We start from the raw sequence: 6,268 nt of genomic DNA on the forward strand, positions 1-6,268 counted from the left end.
TAATTGTTTTATAATAAAAAAAATAGTATATAACTAAATATTTTAAAACACCTCCTTTGGTTTTACTGTTATAAACGATGACCCTTCTTCGTTAGTTGCTGATCTATAATTGTTATAAATTTATATTTTATATATAATTAAGAAATAAAAAAAATAATATATTATTAAAAATACAAATATGGACCAAAAAAAATTCGAGAGAGTCATTTGGAGAATTCAACCTCTTATATCGATGTCTAGCTGATTAATAACAAATACTTTAATCCATAATTATGTCCATTTGCAAAACTTGATACTGTATAAATATTGGACATTTCTGTATTCATCTTAAACAATAAAATAAAATAAGCATTTGATTTTAAACATTTTCTGTGGCACTTCTGTCTTAAACTAGCAGTTTTTTTCAATTGCATATAATTTTTACAAAATTCACGATCATATTTTTTTCTATATCAAAATTATGGATCAAACAAATAAGACGGATATTTAGTCCAATCGACAATATCATTTTGATTTCTATTATCTAGCTGCTGACGAAGAAGAAAAAAAAGTAAGGAAGAGCAAAATAATTCAACGATAGATTACTATGCGGTAGCAAAAATACCATTGTGCCTCTAAAAATATTATTTGGCACAGAGCCTAATGTAAAATTTACCACTTGTCAATTATAACTTCGAAAAAACAGTACTTAGAAAAACAGATTTGGAAATTTAAGATCGAAATTATCAATATACAGCAATTCACTAGAATAATCAGATTTTGGTAAATTGACTGATTTCAACTATATTTATTGAATGGCTTTGCAAAAACGTCAAAGAAATGCTAGGGAAAAATAAGGTGGATTCCAAATTAGACCAGAATGAGAGGGGGTAAAGAACTGCTTATCGGTATCTGAATTATGAAAGCATTTGGTATTCTTAAATCGTTCATGCAATCCTATACGCCATTAGTTAATTATGTTAATTAATACTTTGTAACATTTACGGAACTTACAGGTAAAAAAAAAAGAATACATCAAAGAAACAAGCTAATTCATTCACACAAACAAATATATCGTTTGAAATTCCTCACCGAACCTATTATCATCATTTTTTTTAAATCACCTCCGTCATACAATATCAACCAAACACTTTTCCAAAAACGAAGGAGGCTGTATAAAAGGGGCTCTTTAAAAAAATAAAAATGAAGTATGGCACAAATAAAACCTTCCGAGATATGCATTGAAATATTTGAATTACACATATTAATAACTTGATGTTGCCAGTAAAAGTCACCATTTCGATGCCACCATTCTGCCTTTTCAAATTCTACTTAATGGTTATATTTTGTTAGGGAAGATCAAAATAAAGTAAATAGGGTTAGAACTTTTTTTTAAAAGCATAATAATAATGTTCACCATTCAGTAGAAACATAATTTAGCAATTTTTAGTCACTGACTTCGCAAAAGAGAATCTAAAAGCAACTGAATGGTCTGCCTTAACAAAGAAAAGCATTTTTTCAGTTAATGGGGGTACTACGAAAGAAACGAATAATATCCAACCATATCACGTAAACGTGACCTTGCCGACATCATTAACTTTCCGCTCCTACATGAAGCATGTAATTATCAGTCAAACTTACATACTTCTGTGTGATTGTATGCTATTTTTTTTAAACATTATTTAAGAAAAAAATTCATATTAAAAAAAAACTGTAAACACATGAAAACACTGCACATATGCAGTTTACGTGTCCAGATGATAGAGATTATTTGGTGACAATTCAACATTAGAGTGAACAGTAATAACAGTGATAATACCCATTCGAAATATCATCTATTTGAATCAGTCATATGATCAATTCCATTTGAATAAGTATTATCACCTATTCGAATAACTATTCAAAAGCTGAGTAGGTGGCATTTATTTACCTATTTCAATAGGCGATATTACTTAATGAAAATGAATATTTCAAATCTTGATTACCAAAAAAACTTAATCAAAACAACTTGTTGAAGTGATAACTTGACTTTTTATAAACGGGAATAAAGTAAATTAAGTCGGATTTTTTTTGGTGCCATGTTAATCTGAAGAAAATGAAACATTGTCAATAGTTCACAGATATCATGGAATTTCCCATACACATTTTTAGAAATTGCGTCATTGTTTTTCTTCTGCCATGGTTATTTAAATAATATAGTTATGGCTATTATTTTCCTGAGTCCCACGTTATTGAATTTCTATTTGAATACTGTATTTCTACAGATAACAATATACTTTTTGTCAATAAACCGAAGAAATATTTTATTCATACGATTATACAAACAATGAATAAAGAAGCATAGTTTGAATAAATTGTTTTTGACCCCCCCCCCCCCCCCCCCACAGAGCCATCTACCACCCAAGCAAAACTGATTGAGATTTACTCGGGGCCCTTAAGAAGTGAGGCCTTTCCAGGGTAGTTCACTCCGTACCTATTAATAATTATTCTCGTTGTCTAGATTACTTGAAATCAACTACCTAACAGGACAGCACTACCTCAAAGTAAGCAAATATGTCCAGGAAATACTAGAATTATATTAGTTGTTGAAATATCTTGTTTTCAACCTAAAAGAGTCATGGCGAAGTTGCTCCTAGAAAAGCCTTGTGTAAAGTTTGGTTTTCCTAGGATGAAGGCCCGCCATTTAGTAAACTGAATATTAACTGATTGGTCTTGAGAGGTGAATAAATGACATAATTAAAACATAAAAGACAATTAATTCAATACCAAGAAAATATCAAACGATCATAATTTACAATGTGATATCATGTTGTGTTTTATATAAAACAGTAAACTTACAATTTTGTGACATTACATTTGTTTCCAATAAAGAGAAAAAATCAGAACTTCAAAATTTGATATACACATGTACCATTTAGTATTTTAAAGGCCCTTTTGACACCACAAAAACAGTTCACTGAATTTCAATGTATCCCAAATATTGACAACAGAACATGGTACGTCCAAAAATATCAGAAGCTGAATTTTTTAAACATCTTACCTGAATGTTTAACAACCTTGGGTGTTTTCAAAATTGTTTGTTTAGCACAGAAATGAAAATTTAAACGTTAAATATTTTAACGAATTATTATAATGTCTCCTTTTGTAATAAACAAACTATTCTCAATCTTGTATATTTTTATATAATTAAGATTTCTGATGCATATCGATAAAAATGTGTATATGTAGAATTAGTTTGTTATTTTACATTGGCCAATTATCGACATTATGAATGAATTGCCAAAAATGTATGATAAAGTAAATAAGTTACAACTGTGTTCAATAAACAACTATCATTTGGATTCAAACACCAGTTTCATCATTGAAAAAAAAAACGATGACTCATATGATGACACCAAATAAAGATTATTCTTTGAATATATGAAAATTCTAATTTTTAGAGTCAGAGAGGATAACAACAAAGGACAGAGGGTGTTACCAAGAAAGAAAGTCTTTTGAAAAAACACGGAGGCTCAAAAGTGTAGAATCATTCACATGATAGCCAGCGTACATTAATTATTAACTTTATGAGTTTGAGAGGACCCTCATACCTGATAGGATATCAGTTGAATAGCCAATCTGAAATTGACAAAAAAAAATCGGAAAAAGGAAGCAATTTTATTAAAGTAAGGTAATTCATCTTCATATTGTCGCATCAAAATTTTAAAAGAAAAGCAACAATGGACATGGAGACCTATTTCACAAAGAACATTTTCTTTTTGGAAAGAAAATAGAGCGACATTGAGACAAAACATGACATTTCATTTGCATAGTAAATTTCATGTATAACAATATATTTGGGCTGTCATACATACTTGTTCACAAAGGTGACTAATAGGCAATTTTAATCAGGCGTGTATCATAGTTAACAAGAGGGCGTGGTACAAAAAACCTAAACTATTTTGACTAGTGAATATAAAGTTACTCCATTGTATCGTATAAATCGATACAACAATGGAGAGAGGAGGTGTTATCAGAAGGCGCATTTTATAGATAAGATATGTAGGTATTCTAGTAATCGTAATATGTTAGATTGAGTTATATACATTGGTTTACTTTTTTGATCAAACACTACAAAACTTGAAATAAAAGATGATGGGGGGGGGGGGGGGGGAGGATTATCAGAAACTCTTATTGAAAATATCAGACAAAACAGAACTTTATATATATTGGAATTCCATATGCTATTTTCCCACGCTTTTCACGCAATACAGGTTAATTAATTTTGCAAGGTTGTCTACATTTCGTGCTTAGAATGATGCTGATATATATGTCTTGAAACGACCCTTTTTGTGAGCTACCGTTAATTCGAGTACTGTTATCAGAAATATTCATGTTTGTCGGTCTGAAAGTTGTACCTATAGTTATGCTATTGTTTTAAAATATACCGCTTATGAAAAAGACAACTGCACTCGATTTGTGACATACTATTGCGTGTACATTCAACAAGCTGGTTTAGTTTTCAAAGAAGAATCACATACGACTTCCTTATGTTTACAATACCTTTTTTTTAAACCAGGACAGAAGATTTTTCACAATATTCTCTTTCAAATAAAGTAAAATACTATTGGGTGTACATCCAACTAGTTAGTTTTCAAAAAAAGAATCATATGTGACTTCCCTATGTTTACAATACCTTTTTTGTGAGGTCTTGTTAGGTCTTTAGGATGCTAGTTGCTTAGTGAATTAACGATTAGCTCTGCCTTAAACTTTGACAAACATACATGATATTACATGCAAAGGTCATTAACTATCATTAAGTAAAGAAAGAAATCCAAAGATTGGGCTTACACATTTTTATGTTGTAGGACATAAAACAAGGTTGATTGACCATATGTACAGGGAAATAGTAACCATAACAAGTGGGTAAAGATGCTGTTGTTGTTCCTATGCTAAAACAAGGAGCAAGTCACTTTTAAGGTATGAGCTTAATTATGTGTAACCGTCACAAAAAAAACAAAGTACTGAAGTACTAACCGGAGTTGATTTAATTGATTATTATTTTTTTAAAAATCAAAGAAATTTAATTTTTCATGGCAAGTAGTTTCTTGGCTATATTAGATCAATTACGCACATTTTTCTAATATAAATTATCTAGATTTTCCGACAAGAATTCCGAGTTATAGACGGAAAACCCCACATGAATCATGTGTAAATTTAAAAATTGAACTCTGCCTTAAAAAAACCCACATAAATCATTTGTAAAATTTAAAAAACTGAACTCTGGCGTAAAAAAAACAAAACGCCAAAAAAATACTAAAATGTATGTAAAATTTTAAATCTGACTATTTTCAAGGTATTGACAAACAAGTTCCCTTGAGAAACAATGCTTTTGATTATTTTCAATTATTAAAATTAAAAGTACTTAGTCTTGTCAGCGATGATGATTTGTGCTTAAGTGCAAACACTGTTTCACTTCCGGTTTGCCATAGTAACTACATAGGAGAGTTGCTTTAAATCAACTCCCAAAAAGAAAAATCCAAGTCATTTGCCAACGGATAATTTAATAAAATACTTTTCAATTTATTTTTTAACAAAATAATATAATGTATACAGCATTATTGTAAATAATAGCATTTATGTAAATTGTGATATGTTATTTTTATGCTGGTACCAAAAATAGTAGTCTAGTCATAATATAATTGTAATTCTAATTTTTGAGTACTTTTGAGTATTTAGCTGATCTTCCTTTTTGTCTACATTAGCCAATCAGAGCGCGGCATTTAGTCGCGCGATGTTTTGACTACGTCACTTTAACTGTCAGCTGTCAACAATTTTGTAAACACCGCAGTCTTCACGTAGAGGTGATTACTAACTTGAGTTCTACGGAACTTGAGGACATGATGACGAGGGGTAGATGATCACTGATTAGTTCCCCGGGGGCAGGTTTTAACGACGACCTGTCCTCATGTCTGACCAACAATTTTGTAAACACCGCAGTCAAGTTTTTGTTGGAGGTAATACTATCTCTAGTGGTTATTTAATTTCCCCGAGGCAGGCTCCGTCCAGACAATGGCGATAGATGTTTGTACACGTATAATCGGTCATTCGTTCATTCGCCGTTCGAACGACTCTCACGATCTACGGAATTTCTGAATTTCCGATCAAACCTCACACTGTGTGTTTCATCCGTGAAAATGACTTGTGCCATGCGGATCCACGAAAAGTGACTACTGACATTTTGTCATATGCGGAATACCTCAATGAGGGGGTTGGTATCCTTACAGTTATTATAGGGCAACTACTTAGA

At 31.0% G+C, this 6,268-nt stretch overlaps 1 non-coding gene across 1 annotated transcript; it reads left to right on the top strand.

The window, feature by feature from the left end:
* Nucleotides 1-5,809: 5,809 nt before the first annotated feature.
* LOC136272538 (U8 small nucleolar RNA) lies at nucleotides 5,810-5,935 on the top strand. Its single transcript, XR_010710543.1, has one exon. It is a non-coding gene; the product is annotated as a U8 small nucleolar RNA (small nucleolar RNA).
* Nucleotides 5,936-6,268: the final 333 nt, after the last annotated feature.

Source organism: Magallana gigas, chromosome 10 (assembly GCF_963853765.1).
Source record: "Magallana gigas chromosome 10, xbMagGiga1.1, whole genome shotgun sequence".
Classification (NCBI taxonomy): domain Eukaryota; kingdom Metazoa; phylum Mollusca; class Bivalvia; order Ostreida; family Ostreidae; genus Magallana; species Magallana gigas.